Source organism: Amphiprion ocellaris, chromosome 2 (genome assembly GCF_022539595.1).
Source record: "Amphiprion ocellaris isolate individual 3 ecotype Okinawa chromosome 2, ASM2253959v1, whole genome shotgun sequence".
In the NCBI taxonomy this organism is placed as follows: domain Eukaryota; kingdom Metazoa; phylum Chordata; class Actinopteri; family Pomacentridae; genus Amphiprion; species Amphiprion ocellaris.
In genome coordinates this window covers 38,007,674-38,022,982 of record NC_072767.1, presented here as the reverse complement: position 1 = coordinate 38,022,982, position 15,309 = coordinate 38,007,674, and the positions used below count along the sequence as shown (strand labels likewise).

Genomic DNA, 15,309 nt, shown 5'->3' with positions numbered 1-15,309 from the left:
TTCTGCATTGTAAATGGTGCCAACCCATTTAAAACTTTAAAAACAAACAATAAAATTAATCATAAAGTGCACAGGAAACTAGAAATGGAAGCCAATGCTGGAGTTAGGTGATCATGTTTTCTATTTTCTCTTAAGAGAAGCAGCTGCAGATGCTGAAGGGACGACTGTTCTACACCCACATACAAGAACTACAATAGTCTAGCTGTGTGGTAATAAAAGCATTAACAGCTATATTGAAGTTATGGAGAGGGAGATAAGGCTTTAACTCACAAAAAGTTTAAACAGAAAACAAGTGATTTTGACCACTGAGCTCTGTCTGTCAACGCCTTGAGCTCCTCACTGGGTTCCTCAAGCAGTTCTTGAGCAGTTTTGGGGTGTTGTGAGGCGCATCGCCCTGGAGGTGGCTGCTGTCAGGGTTGTGTTTTGTCTGGAACAATGTTAAATTGGGTGACGTGCTGCCTAAAAAATATTGTTGGTGCAGAGCACCTCTATAGTTTTGGAGTACTTTATTATTACATGTTGTGGCCTTAGGTAGGCGCTATGAGGTTGCAGTGGTCACAATGTGTTGGGCTTTGCATAGGTATCCAGCAGCCTTTCAGTAAACTTTTTGTTGTTTTTCAGAATACTTATTAAAATTACTTGTCGTCTGTCAGGCATAATAGGCAGTACTAGCCGAACTAACATCCACATAAAAGCCAAGAATCAACATTTCCCAGCAGAACGTTGCGCTGTAATCAGATGGCAATGTTATTAATTTCATCTGTCAGTGGTTTTAATGTTGAACCTGATCAGTGAGTACATGTGTCCTCTACATACACTTTTATAGAGATAAAGTATGAAGTTCTGGTAGGTTTTAACTGTACTGCTATTGTATTGCATTGTTTGACTACTGGTCATCAGTTGTTCCACCACTTTGATGTGGACTGAAACTACTATTAAACGCAAATTTAGTGCAGACATTCAGAGGGTTCCAGACTATTAATGTTGATGATCCTCTGCCTTTTCCTCTAGCACCACCATGAGGCTGGCATTTGTGTTTTGTAGTGAAATATTTTGATGACTACTAAATGGATTTGATGTAGTACAGATATTGAGGACATATCACTGCATGAAAAGCCAGATTATCGACCCTGTGAATCACTGAAAAACTACTAAGTTCCCCACAGTTATTGGTTGTTCTCAGGCTATGAACTACTAGTTGGCGGGTGAGGAGAAATACCTTGAATGAATCATGTTTGTGGAGTTGGGGGGTGGGTGTGTGGGGCAAGGGGGGGAGTGAGACTTCACACCTGGGCCATGGCAAAGGTGTGAAAACTAATTAGCATCTAGCCTGCCTGTCTAGCATGACTCAGGACACCGACTGGATGAAACAAGACATGACAACAGAAAAAAACTGTGTCATGATTGGTTGAAAGATCTGTTGCTACTGGTCAAATCCCCGCCCCCCACCGGCCCCCCCACCCACCGCACCCCACCTCCTCACCCCCAGTGACACAATAATAATGCTTATTATTATTATTATTATTATTATTATTATTATTTTAATAAGACATTAATAAATATGGGCCATATAGTGTATAATTAGTTAACCTGCATACTTGTTATTGTTATCCAATGGGCTATCCTACAATCACTGACATTAATTTATTGGAAGGGAAAAAATATGACATGTTGAGACATGTTGAAAAAAAAGAACTTTATTGAACAGTCCAGAGTTCCAGAAATCCGAAATCAAAATTAAAATAAACTGTCTTTAAAAACAAAAAAATTACAAAAAATTTTGACCAAGTTCATCTCTCACTCCAGGCTGGTCTCAAGCATCAGCTCTGGCTTAAAATGTTTTTCTGGCTGCTGCCGTGTTGTACTTCAGTGGCTTCAGTCTATCAGACGGCTGTCCATTGTGAAAACGCCTGTGATGTAGAGCTGTGTACTTTACATCAGCCTGTAGGGCTGCACACAGGTTGGCAAGCTCCTGGCTGTGGAAGGATGGAGGCCGTACTATCCATCCACGCACCCCGTCAATGCTGCCGTCCTCTTCATCTGACATCATGTCAGTTGTGATGCCCTTCCAGAAGTCCTCCTCATCTGACATCATGTCAGTTGTGATGCCCTTCCAGAAGTCCTCCTCATCTGACATCATGTCAGCTGTGATGCCCTTCCAGAAGTCCTCTTCATCTGGAGCAAGGACTGTCTTCCTGGCATCCAGCAGCTGTGAACACAATCAGTACAGGAAATCAATACATTTAATAATTTAACAGAAAAATAATGTCATAGTGACCAGCAATACTATTCTAACCACATTTTGTATAAAACACACAATGTAATGAATCAAACTAATATCTCTTTCCCTCTTTCTTCTCTGGTGACTCCGGGCAGAAGACTGATCCGCCATGTTGGGTTGACTGTAGCGGTAGTTCCTCCGTAGAGTTTCAAAATGCTTTTTACAATCAGCTGGAAAACAGTTAAATGAAGCCGTTATTAGCTTTATTATTATTATTATTATTTCCTGCTATTTTCAGCTATTGTTAGCTTTTGTTGCTGTTGATGAAATCGAAAAATTTAGAACAATTTTAAACAGGATACTTACATAGAAGGACGTCTGTCTCCACATCCTCCACATCTGGACTTCAGCCGAAGTTTTAACTAAATATGTCCTGACTGTCTCATTGTGAGGTGAGCCCAGTCTGTGAAAATAAATCAGAACATTCATTTACTACTCACAGCAAAATAACTGCAGAGTTAACTGTAAAGTCATTTAAAACAGTTTTAAATGAGCAGACACAATTTGAATGGATGCATGAATTGTTTACAATCTACAGTACAACAATTTAATTGTGTGCATTCAGCTGACAAAGAATTATTATACATGCTTCCAGTAAACATTTTTCTCACAAAAAAGAAACGAAAAAGAAAAAAGAATAAACAGTCTCACCCTTGTTCCTAAAAGTACAAAAAGGCAAAAATAAAGTCACGTTTGTTAACAAAGATGGAGGACTACATGCTATCACTGCTTAACGTTACCAATTCAGAGCATTGTGCTAAAACTCACTAAAAATATCCTACAAATGGAATATATTCTTACCGCAATTTTAGGACTGTGCTCTCCTCTTTTCCGCTGAATTTCCTCGCCGCTGGAGAAAGTGTTTAATTTGGCTTCCATGGCAGCTATCCTCTCCTCCAGCTTCTGCTCCAGCTTCTCCTCCAGCGGTCCTCTCTGACCAGACAGCCGGCTGATAACGCTCAACAGTTTCTTCTCAGTCTCTGTCGCGGGTCTGACTGAAACCAGTCGGTCATGTCCAGGCTGTTCTATGCGAGGAGTTTGCGGTGAGTCGGACTGGCGATACCGGCCCGCCATTGTAGAAACTCACAAAGACGACTTCTTTGTCTGTTCGTGTATCGCGCGGTTCTTGCGAGACGACGCGTGTGATTGGACGAGCAACTCTAACGTGATGACGTCAGTGACGCAGCATTCCTTAAAGTAACATGCCGACTTCTCCAGGTCAACAGATTTTCTCTATGCCTGGAATATGAACTTCTTTGATCAAAACAAGAGAAGGCTTTGCCCTTTACTGTGATGCCTCTGTCATATCATCCTAGATGAGCTTTATCTACACTACCAGTCAAAAGTTTGGACACACCTTCTCATTCAGTACATACATATGGAATTATGTTGTAAACAAAAAGAGTTAATATTCAGTATTAATCTCAATGTATAAATAAGACAAATAAATAAAAACCATTGAATGAGGTGTGTCCAAACTTTTGTCTGGTAGTGTGCATGCAGTGTTGATGATGTATCATCAGATGAACCCTGAACACTCTGACTACAGTTGATCATTTTGCCATTTCATGCAAACTTGTAACATATTTGAATGACAGATTTAGAGCAGAAAGGTCAGCATATGTACAGACCTGATCAAAATCTTAAGACCAGTTGAAAAATAGCTAGAATTTACCTTTTGCACATTTGGATCTTAATGAGGTTTTAAGTAGAGCTACAATATGCAAAAGCAAGAAGGGGGAGTGAGACAAAAAGCACTTTGAAAAAGTAATTTATTGTCATGCCAGTAACATTGGAAGCCATGTGGACCGTCAAAGTTACATTTTTTCTCATCAGAGAATAAAAATTTTTTTCCACCTTTCAGTGTCCCATGTTTGATGCTCCCTGGCAAAGTCTAAACGGGCAGTTTCGTGGCGTTGTAGGAGACGAGGTCTTTGAATTCGTTTCTTGTTTTTGAAACCCTTGTCCCGTAGATGCCGTCTGATGGTTATTGCGCTGCGGTCGGCACCAGTAAGGGCCTTAATTTGGGTCGAGGACCGCCCTGTGTCTTGACGGACAGCCAATCGGATCCTCCCGCTCAGACCAGGGCAACCGGAGAGCGCTGGGCTCAGAGACCGGGGCAACAGGAGAGCGCTGGGCTCAGAGACCGGGGCAACAGGAGAGCGCACTGGGCTCTCTGACCGGGGCAACAAGAGAGGGCTTGGCTCTCATACCGGGGCAACAGGAGGGAGGCAGCCAGCTAACCAGCCGGCCAACCAGCCAGCAGGGCTCAGAGACCGGGGCAACAGGAGAAGAGAGCGCTGGGCTCAGAGACCGGGGCAACAGGAGAAGAGAGCGCTGGGCTCTCTGACCGGGGCAACAGGAGAGAGCCAGCCAGCCAACCAATTGACCGGGGCAACTGGAGGGTGCTGGGCTCTCAGACCGGGGCAACAAGAGAGGGCTGGGCTCTCAAACCGGGGCAACAGGAGAAAGCACTGGGCTCTCAGACCGGGGCAACATGAGGGCACGCTGGGCTCTCAGACCGGGGCAACATGAGGGCACGCTGGGCTCTCAGACCGGGGCAACATGAGGGCACGCTGGGCTCTCAGACCGGGGCAACATGAGGGCACGCTGGGCTCTCAGACCGGGGCAACATGAGGGCACGCTGGGCTCTCTGACCGGGGCAACAAGAGAGGGCACTCTGGGCTCTCTGACCGGGGCAACAGGAGGGCACGCTGGGCTCTCTGACCGGGGCAACAAGAGAGGGCTGGGCTCTCATACCGGGGCAACAAGAGAGGGCTGGGCTCTCATACCGGGGCAACAAGAGAGGGCTGGGCTCTCATACCGGGGCAACAGGTGTGCACGCTGGGCTCTCAGACCGGGGCAACAGGAGAGCGCTGAGCTAAGAGACCGGGGCAACAGGAGAGCGCTGAGCTCAGAGACCGGGGTAACAGGAGAGCGCTGAGCTCAGAGACCGGGGCAACATGAGGGCACGCTGGGCTCTCGGACCGGGGCAACATGAGGGCACGCTGGGCTCTCGGACCGGGGCAACATGAGGGCACGCTGGGCTCTCGGACCGGGGCAACAGGAGAAGAGAGCGCTGGGCTCTCTGACCGGGGCAACAGGAGAAGAGAGCGCTGGGCTCAGAGACCGGGGCAACAGGAGAGCGCTGAGCTCAGAGACCGGGGCAACAGGAGAGCGCTGAGCTCAGAGACCGGGGCAACAGGAGAAGAGAGCGCTGGGCTCTCTGACCGGGGCAACAGGCAAAGAGAGCGCTGGGCTCTCTGACCGGGGCAACAGGAGAGCGCTGGGCTCTCTGACCGGGGCAACAGGAGAGCGCTGGGCTCAGAGACCGGGGCAACAGGAGAGCGCTGGGCTCAGAGACCGGGGCAACAGGAGAGCGCTGGGCTCAGAGACCGGGGCAACAGGAGAGCGCTGGGCTCAGAGACCGGGGCAACAGGAGAGCGCTGGGCTCAGAGACCGGGGCAACAGGAGAGCGCTGGGCTCAGAGACCGGGGCAACAGGAGAGCGCTGGGCTCAGAGACCGGGGCAACAGGAGAGCGCTGGGCTCAGAGACCGGGGCAACAGGAGAGCGCTGGGCTCAGAGACCGGGGCAACAGGAGAGCGCTGGGCTCAGAGACCGGGGCAACAGGAGAGCGCTGGGCTCAGAGACCGGGGCAACAGGAGAGCGCTGGGCTCAGAGACCGGGGCAACAGGAGAGCGCTGGGCTCAGAGACCGGGGCAACAGGAGAGCACTGGGCTCAGAGACCGGGGCCACAGGAGAAAGCGCTGGGCTCTCTGACCGGGGCAACAGGAGAAGAGAGCGCTGGGCTCTCTGACCGGGGCAACAGGAGAAGAGAGCGCTGGGCTCTCTGACCGGGGCAACAGGAGAAGAGAGCGCTGGGCTCTCTGACCGGGGCAACAGGAGGGCACGCTGGGCTCTCAGACCGGGGCAACAGGAGAGCACTGGGCTCAGAGACCGGGGCAACAAGAGAGCACTGGGCTCAGAGACCGGGGCAACAGGAGAGCACGCTGGGCTATGAGACCGGGGCAACAGGAGAGAGCACGCTGGGCTCAGAGACCGGGGCAACAGGAGAAAGCACTGGGCTCTCTGACCGGGGCAACAGGAGAAAGCACTGGGCTCTCTGACCGGGGCAACAAGAGAGGGCACTGGGCTCTCTGACCGGGGCAACAAGAGAGGGCACTGGGCTCTCTGACCGGGGCAACAGGAGAGGGCTGGGCTCTCTGACCGGGGCAACAGGAGAGGGCTGGGCTCTCTGACCGGGGCAACAGGAGAGGGCTGGGCTCTCTGACCGGGGCAACATGAGGGCACGCTGGGTTCTCAGACCGGGGCAACAGGAGAGCGCTGGGCTCTCTGACCGGAGCAACAGGAGAGAGCGCTGGGCTCTCTGACCAGGGCAACAGGAGAGAGCGCTGGGCTCTCAGACCGGGGCAACAAGAGAGGGCATGGCTCTCATACCGGGGCAACAGGAGAGGGCTGGGCTTTCAGACCGGGGCAACAGGAGGGCACGCTGGGCTCTCTGACCGGGGCAACAAGAGAGGACTGGGCTCTCAAACCGGGGCAATAAGAGAGGGCTGGGCACTCAGACCGGGGCAACAGGAGTGCATGCTGGGCTCTCAGACCGGGGCAACAGGAGTGCATGCTGGGCTCTCAGACCGGGGCAACAGGAGTGCATGCTGGGCTCTCAGACCGGGGCAACAGGAGTGCATGCTGGGCTCTCAGACCGGGGCAACAGGAGTGCATGCTGGGCTCTCAGACCGGGGCAACAGGAGTGCGCGCTGAGCTCAGAGACCGGGGCAACAGGAGAGCGCTGAGCTCAGAGACCGGGGCAACAGGAGAGCGCTGAGCTCAGAGACCGGGGCAACAGGACAGCGCTGAGCTCAGACCGGGGCAACAGGAGAGCACTGGGCTCAGAGACCGGGGCAACAGGAGAGCACGCTGGGCTCAGAGACCGGGGCAACAGGAGAAAGCACTGGGCTCTCTGACCGGGGCAACAGGAGAAAGCACTGGGCTCTCTGACCGGGGCAACAGGAGAAAGCACTGGGCTCTCTGACCGGGGCAACAGGAGAAAGCACTGGGCTCTCTGACCGGGGCAACAGGAGAAAGCACTGGGCTCTCTGACCGGGGCAACAGGAGAAAGCACTGGGCTCTCTGACCGGGGCAACAAGAGAGGGCACTGGGCTCTCTGACCGGGGCAACAAGAGAGGGCACTGGGCTCTCTGACCGGGGCAACAGGAGAGGGCTGGGCTCTCTGACCGGGGCAACAGGAGAGGGCTGGGCTCTCTGACCGGGGCAACATGAGGGCACGCTGGGTTCTCAGACCGGGGCAACAGGAGAGCGCTGGGCTCTCTGACCGGAGCAACAGGAGAAAGCGCTGGGCTCTCTGACCAGGGCAAAAGGAGAGAGCGCTGGGCTCTCAAACCGGGGCAACAGGAGGGAGGCAGCCAGCTAACCAGCCCGCCAACCAGCAGGGCTCAGAGACCGGGGCAACAGGAGAGCACTGAGCTCAGAGACCGGGGCAACAGGAGAGCGCTGAGCTCATAAACCAGGGCAATAGGAGAGCGCTGAGCTCAGAGACCGGGGCAACAAGAGAGGGCTGGGCTCTCTGACCGGGGCAACAGGAGGGCACGCTGGGCTCTCTGACCGGGGCAACAGGAGGGCACGCTGGGCTCTCTGACCGGGGCAACAGGAGGGCACGCTGGGCTCTCTGACCGGGGCAATAAGAAAGGGCTGGGCTCTCAGACCGGGGCAACAAGAAAGGGCTGGGCTCTCAGACCGGGGCAACAAGAGAGGGCTGGGCTCTCTGACCGGGGAAACAAGAGAGCGCACTGGGCTCTCTGACCGGGGCAACAGGAGAAGAGAGCGCTGGGCTCTCTGACCGGGGCAACAGGAGAAGAGAGCGCTGGGCTCTCTGACCGGGGCAACAGGAGAAGAGAGCGCTGGGCTCTCTGACCGGGGCAACAGGAGAAGAGAGCGCTGGGCTCTCTGACCGGGGCAACAGGAGAAGAGAGCGCTGGGCTCTCTGACCGGGGCAACAGGAGAGAGCGCTGGGCTCTCTGACCGGGGCAACAGGAGAGAGCGCTGGGCTCAGAGACCGGGGCAACAGGAGAGAGCGCTGGGCTCAGAGACCGGGGCAACAGGAGAGAGCGCTGGGCTCAGAGACCGGGGCAACAGGAGAGAGCGCTGGGCTCAGAGACCGGGGCAACAGGAGAGAGCACGCTGGGCTCTCAGACCGGGGCAACAGGAGAGAGCACGCTGGGCTCTCAGACCGGGGCAACAGGAGAGAGCACGCTGGGCTCTCAGACCGGGGCAACAGGAGAGAGCACGCTGGGCTCTCAGACCGGGGCAACAGGAGAGAGCACGCTGGGCTCTCAGACCGGGGCAACAGGAGAGAGCACGCTGGGCTCTCAGACCGGGGCAACAGGAGAGAGCACGCTGGGCTCTCAGACCGGGGCAACAGGAGAGAGCACGCTGGGCTCTCAGACCGGGGCAACAGGAGAGAGCACGCTGGGCTCTCAGACCGGGGCAACAGGAGAGAGCACGCTGGGCTCTCAGACCGGGGCAACAGGAGAGAGCACGCTGGGCTCTCTGACCGGGGCAACAGGAGAGAGCACGCTGGGCTCTCTGACCGGGGCAACAGGAGAAAGCACTGGGCTCTCTGACCGGGGCAACAGGAGAAAGCACTGGGCTCTCTGACCGGGGCAACAGGAGAAAGCACTGGGCTCTCTGACCGGGGCAACAGGAGAAAGCACTGGGCTCTCTGACTGGGGCAACAGGAGGGAGGCAGCCAGCCGGCCGGTCTGAGAGCCCAGTCGAGCTGGGCTGTTTGACCGGGGCAACAGGAGAGAGCTGGACTCTTAGACCGGGGCAACAGGAGGGAGCCAGCCAGCTTGCCAGCCAACCGGCCAGTCAGCCGGTCTGAGAGCCCAGCCGAGCTGGGCTCTTTGACCGGGTCAACAGGAGAGAGCTGGGCTCTCAGACCGGGGCAACAGGAAGGAGCCAGCCAGCCGGTGAGCCACCGGCCGGCCAACCAACCAGTCGGCTAGGCTCTCAGACCAGGGCAACAGGAGAGAGCTGGGCTCTCTGACCGGGGCAACAGGAGGGAGGCAGCCAGCCGGCCGGTCTGAGAGCCCAGTCGAGCTGGGCTCTTTGACCGGGGCAACAGGAGAGAGCTGGGCTCTCTGACCGGGCCAACAGGAGGGAGGCAGACAGCCGGCCGGTCTGAGAGCCCAGTCGAGCTGGGCTCTTTGACCGGGGCAACAGGAGAGAGCTGGACTTTCAGACCGGGGCAACAGGAGCCAGCCAGCCAGCTGGCCAGCCAACCGGCCAGTCAGCCAGCCGGTCTGAGAGCCCAGCCGAGCTGGGCTCTTTGACTGGGTCAACAGGAGAGAGCTGGGCTCTCAGACCGGGGCAACAGGAGGGAGCCAGCCGGTGAGCCACCGGCCGGCCAACCAACCAGTCGGCTAGGCTCTCAGACCAGAGCAACAGGAGAGAGCTGGGCTCTCAGACCAGGGCAACAGGAGGGAGCCAGCCAGCGAGCCACCGGCCGGCCAACCAATTGGCTGGACTCTCAGACCAGGGCAACAGGAGGGAGCCAGCCAGCGAGCCACCGGCCGGCCAACCAATTGGCTGGGCTCTCAGACCAGGGCAACCGGAGAGCGCTGGGCTCTCAGACCGGGGCAACAGGAGGGAGGCAGCCAGCCGGCCGGTCTGAGAGCCCAGTCGAGCTGGGCTGTTTGACCGGGGCAACAGGAGAGAGCTGGACTCTTAGACCGGGGCAACAGGAGGGAGCCAGCCAGCTTGCCAGCCAACCGGCCAGTCAGCCGGTCTGAGAGCCCAGCCGAGCTGGGCTCTTTGACCGGGTCAACAGGAGAGAGCTGGGCTCTCAGACCGGGGCAACAGGAGGGAGCCAGCCAGCCGGTGAGCCACCGGCCGGCCAACCAACCAGTCGGCTAGGCTCTCAGACCAGGGCAACAGGAGAGAGCTGGGCTCTCTGACCGGGGCAACAGGAGGGAGGCAGCCAGCCGGCCGGTCTGAGAGCCCAGTCGAGCTGGGCTCTTTGACCGGGGCAACAGGAGAGAGCTGGGCTCTCTGACCGGGCCAACAGGAGGGAGGCAGCCAGCCGGCCGGTCTGAGAGCCCAGTCGAGCTGGGCTCTTTGACCGGGGCAACAGGAGAGAGCTGGACTTTCAGACCGGGGCAACAGGAGCCAGCCAGCCAGCTGGCCAGTCAGCCAGCCGGTCTGAGAGCCCAGCCGAGCTGGGCTCTTTGACCGGGTCAACAGGCGAGAGCTGGGCTCTCAGACCCGGGCAAAAGGAGGGAGCCAGCCGGTGAGCCACCGGCCGGCCAACCAACCAGTCGGCTAGGCTCTCAGACCAGGGCAACAGGAGAGAGCTGGGCTCTCAGACCAGGGCAACAGGAGGGAGCCAGCCAGCGAGCCACCGGCCGGCCAACAATTGGCTGGGCTCTCAGACCAGGGCAACCGGAGAGCGCTGGGCTCTCAGACCGGGGCAACAGGAGGGAGGCGGCCGGCCAACCAACCAGTCGGCTGGGCTCTCAGACCAGGGCAACAGGAGAGCTGGGCTCTCTGACCGGGGCAACAGGAGAGCGCTGGGCTCTCAGACCAGGGCAATAGGAGGGAGCCAGCCAGCCGGCCTGAGAGCCCAGCCGAGCTGGGCTCTTTGACCGGGTGAACAGGAGAGAGCTGGGCTCTTTGACCAGGGCAACAGGAGCAACCTGGGCTCTCTGACTGGGGCAACAGGAGAAAGCACTGGGCTCTCTGACCAGGGCAACAGGAGAGAGCCAGCCAGCCAGCCAGCCAGCCACCCGGCTGGTCTGAGAGCCCAGCCGAGCTGGGCTCTCAGACCGGGGAAACAGTAGAGAGCCAGCCACCAGCCAACCAACCAGTCGGCTGGTGTCTCAGACCAGGGCAACAGGAGAGCGCTGGGCTCTCAGACCGGGGCAACAGGAGGGAGCCAGCCAGCCAGCCGGCCAGTCAGCCGGTCTGAGAGCCCAGCCGAGCTGGGCTCTTTGACCGGGTCAACAGGAGAGAGCTGAGCTTTCAGACCGGGGCAACAGGAGGGAGCCAACCAACCAGCCAGCCAGCCATCCAGCCAGCTGGGCTCTCTGACCAGGGCAACAGGAGCGAGCTGGGCTCTCTGACCAGGGCAACAGGAGAGAGCCAGCCAGCCAACCAGCCAGCCAGCCAACCAGCCAGGTGGCTGGGCTCTCAGTCCTGGGCAACAGGAGAGCGCTGGGCTCTCAGACCGGGGCAACAGGAGGGAGCCAGCCAGCTGGTGAGCCACCGGCCGGCCAACCAATCGGCTGGGCTCTCAGACCAGGGCAAACGGAGAGCGCTGGGCTCTAAGACTGGGGCAACAGGAGGGAGGCAGCCAGCCAGCCAACCAGCCACTCCGAGAGCCCAGGAGGGAGCTGGGCTCTTTGACCGGCGCAACAGGAGAAAGCACTGGGCTCTCTGACCGGGGCAACAGGAGAAAGCACTGGGCTCTCTGACCGGGGCAACAGGAGGGAGGCAGCCAGCCGGCCGGTCTGAGAGCCCAGTCGAGCTGGGCTGTTTGACCGGGGCAACAGGAGAAAGCTGGGCTCTTAGACCGGGGCAACAGGACAGCGCTGGGCTCTCGGACCGGGGCAACAGGAGGGAGCCAGCCAGCTGGCCAGCCAACCGGCCAGTCAGCCGGTCTGAGAGCCCAGCCGAGCTGGGCTCTTTGACCGGGTCAACAGGAGAGAGCTGGGCTCTCAGACCGGGGCAACAGGAGGGAGCCAGCCAGCCGGTGAGCCACCGGCCGGGCTCTCAGACCAGGGCAACAGGAGAGCGCTGGGCTCTCAGACCGGGGCAACAGGAGGGAGGCAGCCAGCCAGCCGGCCAGCCAGCTGGCCAGTCTGAGAGCCCAGGAGAGAGCTGGGCTCTTTGACCAGGGCAACAGGAGCAACCTGGGCTCTCTGACCGGGGCAACAGGAGAAAGCACTGGGCTCTCTGACCAGGGCAACAGGAGAGAGCCAGCCAGCCGGCTGGCCAGCCACCCGGCTGGTCTGAGAGCCCAGCCGAGCTGGGCTCTTTGACCGGGTCAACAGGAGAGAGCTGGGCTCTCAGACCGGGGCAACAGGAGAGAGCCAGTCCAGGTAAGTGAATCCTCTTGCAGGTGTTTGGACCAGCGATGGAGCAGCTGAGGCAGAGGTATGGCTACGAGGCGTCCAAGCTTTCCACTAGATTATAACCCACCTGGATGGTTATGGCGTCTCAGGTCTGGCTGACAGCAGGTGTTTCATCCAGGAGGCTGAAAGGTGGGAAGGAGGTAGGTAACCAGGCAGAGGATCCGGGAGTTGAAGCAGGCAGAAGTCGACACTAAACAAAGAAAACAGGATTACTGAGAGAACTGAAACGGAGGTGCAGACATGAACTGAGCAGAGCACTTACTGTTCATTGCTCACAGTCCCACATCCAAGACAGAGTGGCGTCTGATTATAAGCAGAGCGGGAGCAGCTTGATTGCATGACTTCCACCTGCAAACAATCACCAACTCAGAACACCTACTGCAGCCTTCTGCACCAACACACGAGAGAGAGAGAGAGAGAGAGAGAGAGAGAGAGAGAGAGAGAGAGAGAGAGAGAGAGAGAGAGAGAGAGAGAGAGAGAGAGAGAGAGAGAGAGAGAGAGAGAGAGAGAGAGAGAGAGAGAGAGAGAGAGAGAGAGAGAGAGAGAGAGAGAGAGAGAGAGAGAGAGAGAGAGAGAGAGAGAGAGAGAGAGAGAGAGAGAGAGAGAGAGAGAGAGAGAGAGAGAGAGAGAGAGAGAGAGAGAAAATAGAGCTGGAGGAGAGAGCACTGCCCTGACCACAGCCTCAGGCTGTATTTATGACAACTATGACATACACTACTGTCCAAAAGTTTAGGGTCACTTAGAAATGTCCTCATTTTTGAAAGAAAAGCATTTTCTTTTCCAATGACGATACATTAAATGAATCAGAAATCCAGTGTAGACATTGCTAATGTGGTAAATGACATTTCTAGCTGGAAACGCTTGATTTTTCATGGAGTATCGCCATAGAGGTACAGAGGAACATTTCCAGCAACCATCACTCTCAGACTGGGGTAACAGGAGGGAACCACTCTTCTCTTGCCCCGGTCTGAGAGTCCAACGCTGTGCTCTCACACCGGGGCAACAGCAGAGCGCTGGTCTCAAACTACGAAAACACACGTTTGGTAGCACTACGGCAGGAATCCTAAATAACGCTGAAAAAACCGAGAATCAATACTAACAGTAATCCAACACCCAAAACAACTATTTACAAAACTACAATTATTTACCAGAGAATAATACAGGATACGACTAACGAACGGCTGTAATACTAACGTTGGTCACCGATAGTCTGATACTACTCGGGAACAGAGACTTAACTGGCCGTCATGGAGGAACAGAGTTCAGGATGGGGGGAAAGCCGGGCCGGGCCAGTCCAGGTAAGTGAATCCTCTTGCAGGTGTTTGGACCAGCGATGGAGCAGCTGAGGCAGAGGTATGGCTACGAGGCGTCCAAGCTTTCCATTAGATTATAACCCACGTGGATGGTTATGGCGTCTCAGGTGGCGAGGTCTGGCTGACAGCAGGTGTTTCATCCAGGAGGCTGAAAGGTGGGAAGGAGGTAGGTAACCAGGCAGAGGATCCGGGAGTTGAAGCAGGCAGAAGTCGACACTAAACAAAGAAAACAGGATTACTGAGAGAACTGAAACGGAGGTGCAGACATGAACTGAGCAGAGCACTTACTGTTCATTGTTCAGAGTCCCACATTCAAGACAGAGTGGCGTCTGATTATAAGCAGAGCGGGAGCAGCTTGATTGCATGACTTCCACCTGCACACAATCACCCAATTACCAACTCAGAACACCTGCTGCAGCCTTCTGCACCAACACACACCTGAGAGAGAGAGAGAGAGGGAGAGAATAGAGCTGGAGGAGAGAGCACTGCCCTGACCACAGCCTCAGGCTGTATTCATGACAACTATGACATACACTACTGTCCAAAAGTTTAGGGTCACTTAGAAATGTCCTCATTTTTGAAAGAAAAGCATTTTTTTCAATGACGATAACATTAAATGAATCAGAAATCCAGTGTAGACATTGTTAATGTGGTAAATGACTATTGTAGCTGGAAACGCTTGATTTTTCATGGAGTATCTCCATAGAGGTACAGAGGAACATTTCCAGCAACCATCACTCCTGTGTTCTAATGCTACATTGTGTTAGCTAATTATGAATTGTCCAGGTGACCCCAAACTTTTGAACAGTACTATAGGTCAACTTTAAGTGATATAGAGCAGCTGTAAATAATATGGAGCAACTTTAACTCATGTACACTACTGTTCAAAAGTTTAGGGTCACTTAGAAATCTATCTATCTATCTATCTATCTATCTATCTATCTATCTATCTATCTATCTATCTGTCTATCTATCTGTCTATCTATCTGTCTATCTGTCTGTCTATCTATCTATCTATCTATCTATCTATCTATCTATCTGTCTGTCTATCTGTCTGTCTATCTATCTGTCTATCTATCTATCTATCTATCTATCTATCTATCTATCTATCTATCTATCTATCTGTCTATCTGTCTGTCTATCTATCTATCTATCTATCTATCTATCTATCTATCTATCTATCTATCTATCTATCTATCTATCTATCTATCTACCTTTTATCTAAATATTTACAGTAACAAGGTTTCAAAGTATTGTTGATAGTGTAACTGCTGAGCTATTTTCTGTTGGGTGTGCTTGGTATGTAGCAACGCATGAGCATTTACTAAACTTATATCATACTATTAATTTATTCTTATTTATTATCTGTTAATCAGGTTATGGAGTGATTGTCACTAAAAACACTGAGCAAGGACAATTCCTGCTTAATACAGCAACTTACATTAAATGAATAAATTACATGATTCCATTGGTGCTTCTATGAAAAGATGTATAACCGGAAATTTTCTAATCATTTTACAAACTGACTGAATAGAAATCACG

The 15,309-nt window shown here is 54.5% G+C and overlaps 1 long non-coding RNA gene across 1 annotated transcript; it reads right to left on the bottom strand.

Moving 5' to 3' along the window:
* Positions 1-1,681: 1,681 nt before the first annotated feature.
* Positions 1,682-3,388, bottom strand: LOC118469223 (uncharacterized). Its single transcript, XR_004846069.2, has 3 exons — positions 3,083-3,388; positions 2,588-2,684; positions 1,682-2,451 (listed from the first exon to the last, which is right to left on the bottom strand). It is a non-coding gene; the product is annotated as an uncharacterized LOC118469223 (long non-coding RNA).
* Between the last annotated feature and the right edge of the window lie 11,921 nt (positions 3,389-15,309).